The sequence below is a fragment of the Xenopus laevis genome, chromosome 7L (genome assembly GCF_017654675.1).
Source record: "Xenopus laevis strain J_2021 chromosome 7L, Xenopus_laevis_v10.1, whole genome shotgun sequence".
In the NCBI taxonomy this organism is placed as follows: domain Eukaryota; kingdom Metazoa; phylum Chordata; class Amphibia; order Anura; family Pipidae; genus Xenopus; species Xenopus laevis.
This window is the reverse complement of record NC_054383.1, coordinates 100,270,635-100,285,738: the sequence shown is the minus strand read 5'-3', so window position 1 is coordinate 100,285,738 and position 15,104 is coordinate 100,270,635.

Genomic DNA, 15,104 nt, shown 5'->3' with positions numbered 1-15,104 from the left:
GGGTGATGTTTGGGTCCCTTCAAAGGCACCCAATCAAAATTTTCCATCCAGCCCGATCAACGAGCCGACCGATATCCAAGTCTTCTGCTGATATCGGTCGGCTCTTTTTCCACCATACATGCCATGAATATCGGACAAAAATTTGTTTCGTACGATATTATCTGTGCGTCTATGGCCACCTTAAGAGTAATGATTCAATCTAAATGTGGTTCTGTAATAGGTCTGGATTTGTCTCCATGCTAATGTGCTTATTTTCCACCTACAATATCTGAATTGAAAACAATCCCTAAAGAGATTTAGCGCATAGCTGTGTTTATACATCACATTCCCCAATGCACAGCTATTCTTCCTGTACCATAAATCTGCCATTGTATCACTGTGGAAGAATAGTTAGGCCTATAAAAGCCACAACATTGTGAATGCAATTTAGATGCTGGATTTCCTTGATGTAGGCAGAATAAATAACATGCATTTAAAGTCGCCTACTGACCAAGCCTTGGATAAGTCCCTGCGCTGGTGAATTAGTTACCCTGAGCCACTGTCTCACAACAAAAAGCCTTGTGTTCTCACTTGGCTGGGCTCTCTTAGCTTTGTTTCCGGTAGCTAATCAAAAGTACAATGTCTCAGGGAAAGTAGCTGTCATCACATGTTTGCATTTCAAATCAGTTGCTGTCTACATGGATTGGATTTGCTTAGAAAAGAACAAATGAATGAGAATACCTGATGCATTTCCGTTGAAACAGCCTACGGAATGTTTCAAAACAACTCTTCCATGTAACTTGCAGTACCAGATGCTAGTTATTTATTTGGATTCATCTTTGGCTTTCTTGCTCCCAACATAATAAGTCAGTCTGGTCTCTTTAATGCCAGTTTGTGATAGTGTTGCCACATACAGTTTATGCAAATTGACTAGCTCATACTTGTTTCATGCTCTAAAGGGAACATACAGCAAACATATATGATATATTTAAATATGAAATGTCTATATTTATTTTTCCTTCATAGACACTGAAGTATTGAAGAACAGATTTCCCTGCAAAATGTGCTTTAGAAACATTACCAATTATATTACTTAAAGGGGAACTCCAGCTTCCAAACCAAAATTTGAGGAGGCCCACATAACATAGAAACCCCTAATATACCCATCACAGTTACCTGTTTCTTCAAAAAGTATAAATAAATGCCATTTTATATGCTGAAATCCAGCTGTTTAACAGTTCTTCTCTTTCTGCATCATTTGAAATCCTGGCAGGGAAGGAGGGACTAAACACTGATGTTACAAATTGTAACAACTTCTCAACAGCTTACAGGCAGCATGCAGGAACTACATAACCCACAATGCATTGCACTGTGATGTTCCTTTCCTTATTGAAATTACATGTGCAGGGAATTGTGGGGTTTGGAGGATGCAGGCTGAGGACAGATGGCTGTTGATACAAAGTAACAGTAGTCAACCAGCTCAGCAAAGTAGTCAGACAGATCAGCAGGAGAGCAGGGGGCTAGGCTTAGGAAGCTGTCAGAAACCATTAAAAATCATGAAAAGTCTGCATATTTTTTAAATCATGTATATTGCAAAGTTGCTTGAAATTATGTTTACTTTTCAAAATGTTTTTGTGGAGTTCCCATTTAATTTGTCTTTGTATACCATTCTCTCAGTTACCACCCCTTTATCATATTGTGTGTCCCAAAAAAGATCTATGAGATAAGCAACTCTACCTATGCAACTACCCACTTTTACTCATGGGTCCTGATCAATGTAAAAAAAAATCTGCAAGCACCCACTTACCTTTCTTGCAGTGGTTGATCTATAGTAAAAAAAATGCATTTATTTTTTATATTATACAGGGCTACCTCTGACCCCCATAGTATTCCTCTCTATGTATAACACAAAAACTCCACTGCACTTCACTAGGTAGCTATGTAATGATATGAGTGTGAACCTATGCATGGAAGGTTGGATTTGGGGAACGCAGATGGTAAGTCAACATGTCTCTCAATTAAATGACAGAGCTAATGGCCATAGGAAGTTGTACAGTAGTCCTATGCCTCATGACATAACATTAAACAAAATAAAAAGATCTGTATCGACAAGGAGACAAGCTCAAGAAAGCCAAGGCAAAAAAAGTCAAAGTATAAAAAAACATTAGGAGACAATAGCAAATACACAGACCAAATGCAATAGACCACTGAAGGGCATAAAATCAGTAACACAGGCAGTAACAAACAGAAGTGAGAGAATGTCTACAAACATGGAGTTGTGGTACTTATGGCTACCGCAAAACTTCAGTTGCATACATTTTTAAGGTGATTCATTATTATTATTATTATTATTGTCTTTTGAAGATCCATGCATGGCTCTAATTATTTACTGAAAAGTAAACACTGAAAAATATTCTAAATATTGATCACATGCTTGGGTAGTGACTGCCAAACTATGCAGCTGGCCCCAGAAGGGGATTTAGATTAGAAGGCCCAATCTTAAAGTGTATTATGGGGTGAACACTTATCTTCTACCTCTGAATATATATGACAGGTACAACAATGTTTTTATTCCTTATGAGCTGAGGGGAGGGGGGTTTGATGATCTGTTCAGCCTTAAAGGGGGGAATTAAATTTAAAAAAAAAATTAAAACTAATGAGCCATGTGATATGTCTTTGCAAATTGAATATACTTCATGCGTTCACCTTACCTGGCTGAGATATTTACTTGATTCTTCTGGATGATGAAGTATTTGTTGGACCTCCATAGCTATGTCTCTTAGCAAATAAGCAGATATTTAGGACAGAGTATCAGAAGCAAGGGGAAATGTCTTCTGTGCTTGATTAATTTTCCCTACAAAAGTCCTAATTAGAAACACTTTTTAAATATTTTCACCTTGAGCTGCCGCTAATAATTGACTTAATATCATGCAGATGGGGCCTGATTGCGGGTGTTCACTTAAAAGTCGATTCTAATTCCAGTAACAGTAGTAAAAGCTCATTCTTCTTGCAGAACAGACATATAAAGAAACACACATTTGCAGAAAATAAATCTAAGTGTGTAGAAAACACAAATTACAGGATACTAGGTTTCATGCTATAAATACTTGGGAGCAATCTGGGCAAAATTGAGCCATGACTTGGGGTGACAGTCTTTTGGCTGAAAGGCACCTATGGCTCTTGACATGACGACAACAAAACAAACAGATTCATTCTTGAAGATCACTCGGCCTAGTATCACAAAGAGTGTTCATCATACTATCAAGAATAGTCCTTCTTCAGCTTTTGTAATTGTGCAGTTTTAAAAATCCCACTAATAAACTGTGTATACACTAAATCAAACAACAGTTGCACAACAGAAGTTCTGATTCAAATCACACACTTTTGTGTTTTGCCTCTTCTAGGAATCATCCACCAATGTCCACAATCCAAACTGCAAATCCATGTTTACTGATCTCAAGTTGGTCAACAGTACACTGGTTCTTAGAAAGTCACGAATAGGATGAGAATGAGTGAACTTGATTAATATGTAAACTTTGGTACATGCTGTTTCTGAACAAGACATTGAGATGTTTTGCTAAAGGGAAAATCAATAATAAAGGTCAGGAAGGTTTTGACATATCAGGAAAAACCTATATACATTAACAAGGAAAAAGATATATATATATATATACCCCTTTATACATAATACCACAAGGAAAAATGGATGTATTCATTAAAGCAGTGATCCCCAACTAGTGGCTTGTGAGCAACATGTTGGTCACAGACCCCTTGGATGTTGATCTCAGTGGCCTCAAAGCGGGTGTTTATTTTTGAATTCATGTTTTAGTTGCATAAAAACCGGGTGTACTGCCATACAGAGCCTCCTGTAGGCTGCCAGTCCACATATGGACTACAAAATAACCAATCACAACCCTTATTTGGTACCCACAGGAACTTTTGTTTGCCTGTGTTGCTCCACACGTCTTTTTAAACTTGAATGTGGCTCATGGTTAAAAAAGATTGAGGGCCTCCCATTAAACAATGTTACGTTTGGCACTGAGAGCAACAATACAGATGTGCAAGTACCTTTAATGAAAGTGGTGTTATGCACAACTGATTGTGGGGAAAGTGTGGGGACCACATCTGAATTTGCATGTGCCTTTATGTCTTTTCCTAAATAGCAGGCAATGAGATGTCATTCTGACATAAGTGAGTACAGCCCTATGTAATAATCTTGTGACTTCGTTTAATTGCACCAGATATAGTTGTTACATTTTGTATACCTTTCACTAATATTATGTTGTATTCACATCTGCCCCTTAGTTGTGTTACATGTATAATTGCCTATGTGCTAAAAACAAGAATGAAAATAAGGCTCTTACATTTTTAATTATGTATGATGTATTTCGGGATTGTGGCTAAAACTATTCAGTAATGCTTCTTTTTCTCTGTTTTATTTTTTGTTCTCGCCAATGTACTTCCTGAGCTGGCGAAACCCTTCAATTATTCATACATAAAGTGATGGCCAATCATAACCCTTTACTGTGTGTTTATCAAGAGCCCAATAAATAGGTACATACCTATTGCCTCATGAAATTACAGGAAATGAATGAAATTACAGGAATTTCTCTCGCTTGTTCTGTTCAGACCAAATCACCAATTTAAAAACAGATGCTGTATTATTTTTTTAATCTTTCTAATTTAACATGTCTCCCAACTTATTATCAGTGTAGAGAGAGATGAAAGCTACAAGGCTGTGATTCAGTGGAAACACATTTCAATGAGAGGAAGTGAATTCACTGGGCAGCTTGGCACACAGTGATCTACAATGTTCCAGAGAATCAAATTTCCATTCCTTTCTGGTGACTGGCAACTGACAGGATATTTATATCTATTTACTTTCATTTACTTGATGTTATTTTTTTTTCTTTATGCGTTGTCTCACTTTGATGGTGGGTTGTGTGGGTTGTGCAAAAGCTAAACTGTGTTATATAGGATAGGAAACTGATGGCATCATTCAAAATACCATGCAGAAACATACATTTTAAGGAGTATCAAACATTTAATTGCATTATATTGTTAAAGAGTGACTAATGATTATTTTTATTTTAGAAGATACTTTGTAGCACATGAATGTAGTAAATATGTTCTTCAACATGCCTATATGTTGGATTCTTGGTTGCGGTAAGATTTGGGTAGAATGCCTACTTTCTCTTTAAAGGAGAAGGAAAGCTACGGAGGCATTTTATTGCCAATAGATTAGCTGCAATAGTGCAAGCTAGAATGCTATATTTATTCTGTAGAATGTTTTACCATACCTGAGTAAAAAGCTCTAGAAGCTCTCTGTTTGTTTAGGATAGCAGCTGCAGTATTAGCTTGGTGTGACATCACTTCCTGCCTGAGTCTCTCCCTGCTCACTTATAGCTCTGGGCTCAGATTACAGCAGAGAAGGGGGGAAGAGGAGTAAACTGAGCACGCGAGTGAATGTGCGCTGGCATCCAAAAAATGGATGCCGGCGTCAAAAACGAGACTCCAGAGCCGTTTTGTAAATTTCTCGCTGTTTTGCGAATTTCGCTGGAAATTTTTGCTCGAAGCGAAATGCCCCAAATTCGCCCATCACTATCCGTTACCATTAGAAACTTTAACTGACAGGCTGAGATTAGTGATGGGCGAATTTGCGCCGTTTTAATTCGCCAAAAAAATCGCAAAATTCGTGAAACGGGGGGACAGTCAGGTTGGCAAAACAGTCAGGTTTAGAAACGTCAACTAACAATAACTTAGATAAACAAACCTCTCAGCAAAAAATAATCAACATGACATATAGGTAACTTTTAATATACTTTCATATTTTCTTTTTAGTCTCAGTATCACTTTAAGTTGGAAATAGGAAGTCTGATACAGAAGCCCATGTGTACACAAAAGAAGGAAAGAAATTCAGTTTCTTTTGACAGGGAACTTAGAGCAGCATTACTTTGATGGTTTACTGGTATATTTAGGTGGACCATTCTGATACGGCTTACTTAGTTTTAACCTTTCCTTCTCCTTTAAGATAAACTTTAACCTAAATCTGAGGTTTGACATACAAGGAGTGTTTTAATTGGAAAAAGTCTGACAACCACGGCCTTTGTGTTTATGTCAAATGCATTGCAGTAAGAGCTCACTCTCTCTGGTCTTCCTTGTCATCAAACAAAAGTCTCTGAACTACAATTTCAAGCAGTGCTCTTCCAAAGAAGAACTTACAGCCTGTGATGCAAATATTCTACAGTAGTTGCCAATAGTATTTGTCATGATGTGTGTAGCAGGAACGCTGGAACTGCTTGGGCGATCGCTCTTGTTAGTGAACAGGAGACCTCTACTGGGACCAGTAGTAAAAACCCATGTCCCACTGAGACACATTCAGTTACATTGAAAAGGAAAAACAGCAGCCTGCCAGAAAGCATTTCTCTCCTAAAGTGCAGGCACAAGTCACATGACTGGGGGCAGCTGGGAAATTGGTAATATGTCTAGCCCCATGTCAGATTTCAAAATTGAATATAAAAAAATCTGTTTGCTCTTTTGAGAAATGGATTTCAGTGCAGAATTCTGCTGGAGTAGCACTATTAACTGATGTGTTTTGAAAAAAAACATGTTTTCCGATGACAGTATCCCTTTAAAGACCTGAAGGGGAATATAATAAAATTGACTCTACTTCTAGTACCTTATTGCAGCAGATCAGAAGGTATAATTTACTGGTATGTTTTTAAATAAAATATCTAATTGGTTGCTATGGGTTACCAAAACTACAGAAAAATGTGCACCTGCTATACAATACCTCCTAGTCTTGCTGCTACATCTATAGTGAACACTCTGATACTTTGGAAATATATGAAACATTGAGGTAATAAACAGTTCCAAACCTGACAAAACGGTCAGGTCATATAGTAGCATCAGGTTTTCATGTGTTAAATTTATCAATAAAAAATAAACTCAACTTATCTCCCTTACACAAACAGGGATCTAAAAATTTTAGTTTTTATGAATACCTCTAATTTTATAGGTTTTCAAAAAACTCAAATGTATCGAGTTTTTTTGAAAACCAGCATCAAACACCCTAAAACACCCAAAAATCATGAAATGGTTAAAGGGACCTCTGCCATTGACTTTTGCATAAATTCGACAGGTTTTAGCTGGAGTATTTTCAGATTCTGATATTTTGCTGCTTTGGGGCATAAAAAATCTCTAAAAAATTTAGTTTTTTCCTCTAAAAAATTTAGTTTTTTCCTCTACTCAACCTTTAAATAGACCCATAAGCGTATGTGTGCCTAAATAAATGACTTGTGTTTTTTATACACCTGTTTGGGAGATTGCTTCTTGTACGTGCCTGCCTTTCATAAAACACAGTTGGATCCTCTCCCCTAGTTGAAGGCTCAGGGCGGTGCATCTGGGCCTCCCCTTGTACTTGGTGAATTTTGTGAACCAATTTTCGGACTGGCCCATCGGGATACCAGGAAAACTCCCGCTGGGCCCAGGTGTCAGTGGGCCCTCCTGCTTCTAAACATTTGGCCTATTTCATGGTCATTCCCTATTTCTTTATGGTAAAAAAGAGGATTAATAATGGAAAAATAAAGTATAGTAAGTAGATATAAAAGACTAGGAGAATAAAGAGGTTGACTGAGGACAGGAGGAATAATAGCTTCGAAAGTGGGCCCACCATCTAAGGTTTTCTGGTGGGCCCCTCGCATTCCAGTCCGACACTGTTGGGACTTCACATTTTCTTCATTGTTCATTTAAAGTGAAGCCAGTGAAGAGTTGACCATGACCACCCATTTGTTGTTTAGATGTTACAATAAATCCCAAACTTAAGGGAAGGGGAAATTATTTGTAAAGTGCTTTTCAACCATGGGACTGAAAGCGCTTTAAAGAGTTTTTTTTTACAACAATCAAAGCAGCCATTAGGAGATTAAAAGGCCTATTTAGCAACAGTCTCATTTTTGTGGTTTTTGAGGTTTTTGAAACTACGGCTAAACTCACTTTCTCTAAAACCGCAAATGTCATGAAATTTATTGAAAGATCTGAATTGAAAAAGCATAAATGGGAAAAATCACAGAAAAGACGTGGAAACTATGACTTTTTAGAGTTGTCGCACAGTATTCGCTACCGCTATGTTAATTCACTAATATGCTAAGTTGCGCCCTGGGCCCGAACACTGGCGACTTTTCCCTAGCATTGCTAGCAGTGCGAGCATTTCATAGCGAAGATGTGCTAGTGTTCGTTTGTGGCTAGCGAAAATCCGCTAGTGATCTTGCGCTTAGGTCAATTTGCATACAGCAGTAATTTAAAGTTGTATGGAGGTCTTTATTATAAATGTTGCTGCAAATGCTTGAAGTTACCACTTTTTCTTACAAATGTCCAGGGAACCTTAATAAAGACAAGAAAGTTAATATAATGTCGTACACACAAGCCCACTGTAAAATGAATGTTCCATATGTTAGGAAATGTCTGGAGAAAACCAGTTAAGGTGGCCATAGAAAAACAGATCCGATCGTACGAATCGAGGATTCGTACGATTTTCGGATCGTGTGTGGCGTGTGCCAACGTCTTTCGTCCGCCGGAGCTCATGGCACATCGTTATCTGATCCTTCGGCCATACGGCTGAACAATCAGATTACCCCCGATATAGCCATGCCTGTTAATGGCATATCGGGGAAAGATCCGCTCGTTTGGCAACATCTCAAACGAGCGGATCTTTGCATCTATGGCCACCTTTACCCAAAAAAAGTTTGTCAGGGCTTTTGCAGGCAATTCTGAAATTCAGAAAAGGAAAAGTCGCCAGCATTTTTGGAACTTTAATGCGTTTTTGGCACACAGGATATGATGTAAGTGACAGAAGATTGAGGAAGATCTAGCTTCTTTTAGCACTCAGCCTGGTCGGAGGTAGCGAAGTCAACTCTGGCGAAAGAGGTAACGTTCAGCAAAATTCGCACTTTAGTGAATTTGCGGAGTAACGATGAATGCTAGCGACAGTCCCGTTTGCTAGAGAATTGGCGCCTGCACCCTGTTAGTGAATTGGCGATGTCCCTGCAGGTGGCAATGCTGGCGAAAAGTCGCTAGCGTTAGCCACTTTGCTCTTTACTAAATCTGCCCCATTGTATCTGTTTGGTCTTCCAAAATGTAGCGCAAAGGGTTGTGTCTTTTCCAGTATGCAGCGCTGCTTGCTCTACCCAATGCTGTTTATAGGAGGCACAGGTAAGCAGTACATGGGTGTCCCCTCACATTACTCTTCATTTCATTTCAGGAACGAGCCAAGGAACAAGTGCCAAGGGATGGAAGGTGCAGCCAGCAGAGCATAAAGAATGTAGTTACTCTGCATCAGTTTTTTTTTTTTTTTTTAAAAAAGTGCAAGGCAAAATATGGCAAAAAAAATTGTTCTGTTAATTGAAAACATTCTACTTACTGAAAATGTACTGAAATATCTATTATCTTTTTGCTTTTTTAGTATTTGTGTGTGCATATGCCAATGAGACTAAATTCACTTCTTTAACGGGTCCCCCATTACAATCAGTGCTTCGTTTCTGTATGAATAGTTGATACATTTTGATTGCCAACTGCCTGCGAGTCATCATTATGAAATTGCGTAGGTGTTACCCATTCTCCTCCGCAAAGCACAAAGCAAACAGGTAATGCAATATCCTATTTTAGCCCACACTTGTTACCTTAGGCTAAATGTGCTAAAAATGTATTTGTATTAAATATGCTTCCTTGAATGACTTTAATATAATTAAAGAAGGATTATTTGGAATTAATTAAGTGAAGGTGAAACAGGAAGCAGAAGTGTTAAGCCATTGTAGCTTAAAGATGATTAAATGGATTGTCCAACTTTTGTTCTGCATACTCCACCTGTCACTTAATGTTCTTTTGTCTTGCTGTAAGCCAAATTAACGGTAATAACTGTTTGTAATGAATATGGTATGTGTAGGGGGGCATACAATATACAATATAGAAAAAGGACTGCAGAACTAAAAGGACTCCCTTCAGTCGAAGAAGGGGAAACTAAGCCTTTCCCTCCTCTATTCATTTGGAAAATATTCCTTAACCTAATGACCTGGGGGTTTCCTATCAAGTAATCATACATTTTCTGAGCTTGGCTTTGGGGGATCTCAGTTTTGGGTGTTGCTGGTCACCCATAAAAAATGCACTCAATAATTAGTTCTTCTGCTGCTGAAACTCATGTTGCTTCCAGACATTTAGAACTTAGAAGTGAGTGTTCAGAAGGGTAACTAACTACTATTAGCTATGTATTGTGTCCCGATACTTTTGGCCATATAGTGCATTTTAAGACAAGAACAAGTCTCATGTGCAGATTCAAGACAATGTGAAGGAGTCATTGCTTTCTCTAAGCAGTGTAAGCGTGTACACTTGATGAACAAAGGTATGTGGAAACCTGCTTGTCCAAAATCTCATTCCAAAATGTAAGGTATTCATATAGAGATTTGGCCGTGTCTTTGCTGCTACAACAGCTTCTACCTTCTATGCTTTTGGGAAGGCTTTACACCAGATGTTGGAATAGTGTGGTGGGATTTATATGAAAGTGGTTGCATACTGATGTTGGAAAACTGGTCTTGTCCTCATCTGTGTTCCCATTCCCATTTCATACAGGTTCTGTATGCACCTTACTATGTGCATGAGTTTATTATCCTGCTGAAACAATAAAGAGTTCCCCCAGTCAGTTGCCACAAATTAGGAAGCACAGCATTATTAAGGATGTCATTGTATGATATAGTGGCACTATTTTGGCAATAATGGTTGTTGTTGACTAGTGGAATTTCAGAGGGGAACACAGAAGTCTGTCAGCAATGAGTTCTTTCTTCACACCTTCAAATACACTGAGAGAACAGTTATGTGAACAGCATTCCTTACTATATATTTTGTGGGAATTGTGTGTGTGATACTTATAATACCCTCTTATTCAAAAATGGTGTGTAACCTTGTTCATCTGGGGTTCGCTTGGAGGGGTTGAACATGATGGACTTTGGCTGTTTGGTCTTAAAGGGATTCTGTTATGATTTTTTTGGTGTCGTTTTTAATTCTTAATTTTTACACTGTTAACATTGTAAATAATTCACTCTACCATATAAAATTGTATTCCTAAACCAACGAGTGGATTTTTTTTTAGTTGTAATATTGGTGTGTAGGCAGCAATCTCAGGTCATTTTGCCTGGTCATTTGCTTTCAGAAAGAGCCAGCACTTAGCACTTAGGATGGAACTGCTTTTAGATAAGCTAGTGTTTCTCCTCAATGTAACTGAAGGAGTCACAGTGGATTTTTACTATTGAGTGAGCTGTGTCAGGGAGCTGATTACCTGCTCATTGTTCTGCTGATGGGGGGGAAGGGATAGGGTGATATCACTCCAACTTGCAGTACAGCAGTAAAGAGTGACTGAAGTTTATCAGAACACAAGTCACCTGATTGAGGACACCTGGGAAACTAACAACATGTCTAGCCCTATGTCAGGTTTCAAAATTAAACATTAAAAATTATGTTTGCTCTTTTGAAAAATGGATTGCAGTGCAGAATTCTGCTGGAGCAGCACTATTAACTGATGCGTTTTGGGTAAAAAAAAGTTTTCCTGTGACAGAATCCCTTTTACTATGTAACCTTGTAAAATCTCTGTCCATAGTGAAGTGAACTGATTGTCTACATGGCTAAGGCTGTCAGTCTGTGCTGGTACAAGTTTTGTCTCAGAACCCAAGATGTAAACATTTTATTCTGTGTCTATCAAAGTACTTGACAGGTGTGCAGAGTAATGTGGTTAATAGCACATAGGCCAAATGTGCACATAAAGCCAGAGTCTATTGTGTAAATGAACTGTGTTGAGGATGGCTGTCACAGTGCTCCATTGAAAAGTTTTTCTTGTGCCGACTTGTCTGTTAAGGTGATAACAGCTGTAAGGAGAGGCTTCTAGCTTTCCCACACAACAATAGCTCAGCCAGAATATGAAGAATGTGATATCCTTTAGGAAAAGTGACTTAATTTCCTCCTCCTAATTATGGTGACTGCAGTTAACACAATTATAAAAGTATATTTGAATTTCGGATAGTGCCTGTCATATCTTGCTTCCAGAAACAAAGTTGAGTAATCATATATTTTTATAACTTGCTCTTTTTATAGCAAGAAAAAAAAGGCGTTTAATCATTTTCAAACCTTATTAGCTGTGGACATGTTTGTGACTCATCACGAAATGAAAGTTTACTTAGTAATATGTGTGTCTCAATTGAAAAACAGAAAATTCTTGTTTAGCCGTGAAGGTAAAAGGCTCGGTCTATGACTTGTTTTCTCAGTCAACTCAAGCTCAATCATTTTCTCTACACCAGGGATCCCCATGAGCAACATTCAGAAGTAAAAGGAGTTGGGGAGCAACACTAGCATGAAAAATGTTCCTGGAGTGCCAGGGCTGTGATTGGCCATTTAGTAGCCCCTATTTGGATTGTCAACCTACATTGAGGCTCTGTTTGGCAGTGCACCTGTTTTTATGCAACTAAAACTTGCCTCCAAGCCTGGAATTCAAAATTAATCTTCTGTTTGAGGTCACTGGGAGCAACATCCAAGGGGTTGAAGAGCAACATGTTGCTCATGAGCTACTGGTTGGGGATCACTGCTCTACATCATGGTGGAATATCAAAATCTACCATCATTTACAATACATTTAAAAGCACATTAATCTTGCAGCATTGTGTCATATAGGCCCTATTTAGTGTGTTTCCTGGGCCCCAGAAGTTACTGTTCATATAGATGTCATGCCCATGGGTGGGCAAAGTCTGACACACATACAAATATGTGTTTTCCTTCTATTATAAAGGGAGAATCTGTTAACCACCATTCACAAGGTTATGCCATCAAATTGAGCAATTTCTTTACCTGTGAAACTACAAATTTTGTCTAATTATATGCCCATGTGGCAAAGCCTATGTTGGGCAGACACAACGAAAGGTAAAAGAAAGAATCAAGGAAAGGAATATAAGGACAACGTTAGGAATTTTAAACCAAAAACTGCTGTGTCACAACGTTTCTTTGATACGAGGCATAAATGAGACCATACATCTTAAATGGTTGGTGCTTGAACAAGTCAGCGCAGGGTGGTGATATTTCCAGATTACTACTCCAAAGAAAGGCCTTTTGGATTAAAAAATTGAATACACAGGCACCTGAAGGCTTGAACGATACAAGGAGTTTAAAATGCCTTTTGTAATGTCAGTGGTGCTTCATGTTTCTTTATTCTTTTGTAGATTCTGGTGACTGCCATAGTCAAGACTAGAGTGGAGGAATTGTCCTCTACTAACAGGTATCCAGGGGGAAGATTGGATAAATTCACTGGCAGTCATATATTTAAATTTATACCCTGTACAGCGTTGAAATATGTTTCATTGTAATTTCAGCCATGGTAGACCTGAAGGTCAGTACCATTTATCAAGTAGCACAATTACTAACAGCACAAGCAATAAAGACTTTATAACACAATTTTTGGACTTTCCTTGGGATTCCCTTTTTTATGAACTATCTTTTGTGGATATTGGAGTTAAATGGGCAGAATTTATGGCCCATTAGGGTTGGAATTATATGACACATGTAATTAATTATACCACCTAGAATGGGGGTGTTGGAGGAGGGTCAATGGTGATGTAACTTTCTGTGATTTGGTTATATAACATATGTTTGTGATAAACACTCTTAGTTATATCTGCTTTGGATTTCTCCTTTCTAACACTACAACGTTACAAGGGCACACATACAAGCACGCCACTTTAATGCTGGGTACAGATATTCTCATATGCAATTTGTCATTACAGGGAGAATGTTGGCCCAAGAGAACACTGAAGATGACCAAAGAGGATTATTCAGTATGTTCAACTCATACAGAAGCACACTTACTTATATAGTATATGTTTCTACTTACAAATATTTATACTTATACAGGTATGGGATCAGTTATCAGGAAACCGTTATCCAGAATGATCCAATAGTCTACACAAATGAGGAACCAGTAAGTGAAGGTTTCCTTCTTAACAGTCCCAATTCTAGTAATACAACTAATGATGCATGGTTCACACATGAAGAAATTCAAAAGAGACTTGAACATGTTAAGATTAACAAAAGTCCAGGGCCAGATGGTATTCATCCCAGGGTAATTAGCGAGCTTAGCTCTGTGATTGCCAAACCTCTTTACTTAATTTTTCAGGATTCATTGAGATCTGGCATAGTGCCGAGAGACTGGCGAATTGCTAATGTGGTGCCTCTATTCAAAAAAGGATCCCATTCTCAGCCTCAAAACTATAGGCCAGTTAGTCTGACGTCAGTGGTAGGAAAGCTTTTCGAAGGCTTAATAAAGGATAAGATACTGGACTTCATAGCAAATCATAATACTATGAGTTTGTGCCAGCATGGTTTTATGCGTAATAGATCTTGCCAGACTAACTTAATTTCTTTTTATGAGAATGTAAGTAGAGACCTCGACTTTACTTAGACTTTGCTAAAGCATTTGATACAGTGCCACACAAAAGGTTACTGGTTAAATTAAGGAATGTTGGCCTGGAACATAGTATTTGTACCTGGATAGAGAACTGGCTAAAAGATAGACTACAAAGAGTGGTGGTAAATGGAACATTTTCTAATTGGACCAGGGTTGTTAGTGGAGTACCGCAGGGCTCTGTACTAGGTCCCTTGCTATTCAACTTGTTTATTAATGACCTGGAGGTGGGCATTGAAAGTACTGTTTCTATTGTTGCAGATGATACTAAATTGTGCAGAACTATAGGTTCCATGCAGGATGCTGCCACTTTGCACAGTGATTTGTCTAAACTGGAAAACTGGGCAGCAAACTGGAAAATGAGGTTCAATGTTGATAAATGCAAGGTTATGCACTTTGGCAAAAATAATATAAATGCAAGTTATACACTAAATGGCAATGTGTTGGGAGTTTCCTTAAATGAAAAGGATCTAGGGGTCTTTGTAGATAACACGTTGTCTAATTCTGGGCAGTGTCATTCTGTGGCTACTAAAACAAATAAAGTTCTGTCTTGCATAAAAAAGGGCATTAACTCAAGGGATGAAAACATAATTATGCCTCTTTATAGGACCCTGGTAAGGCCTCATCTGGAGAATGCAGTGCA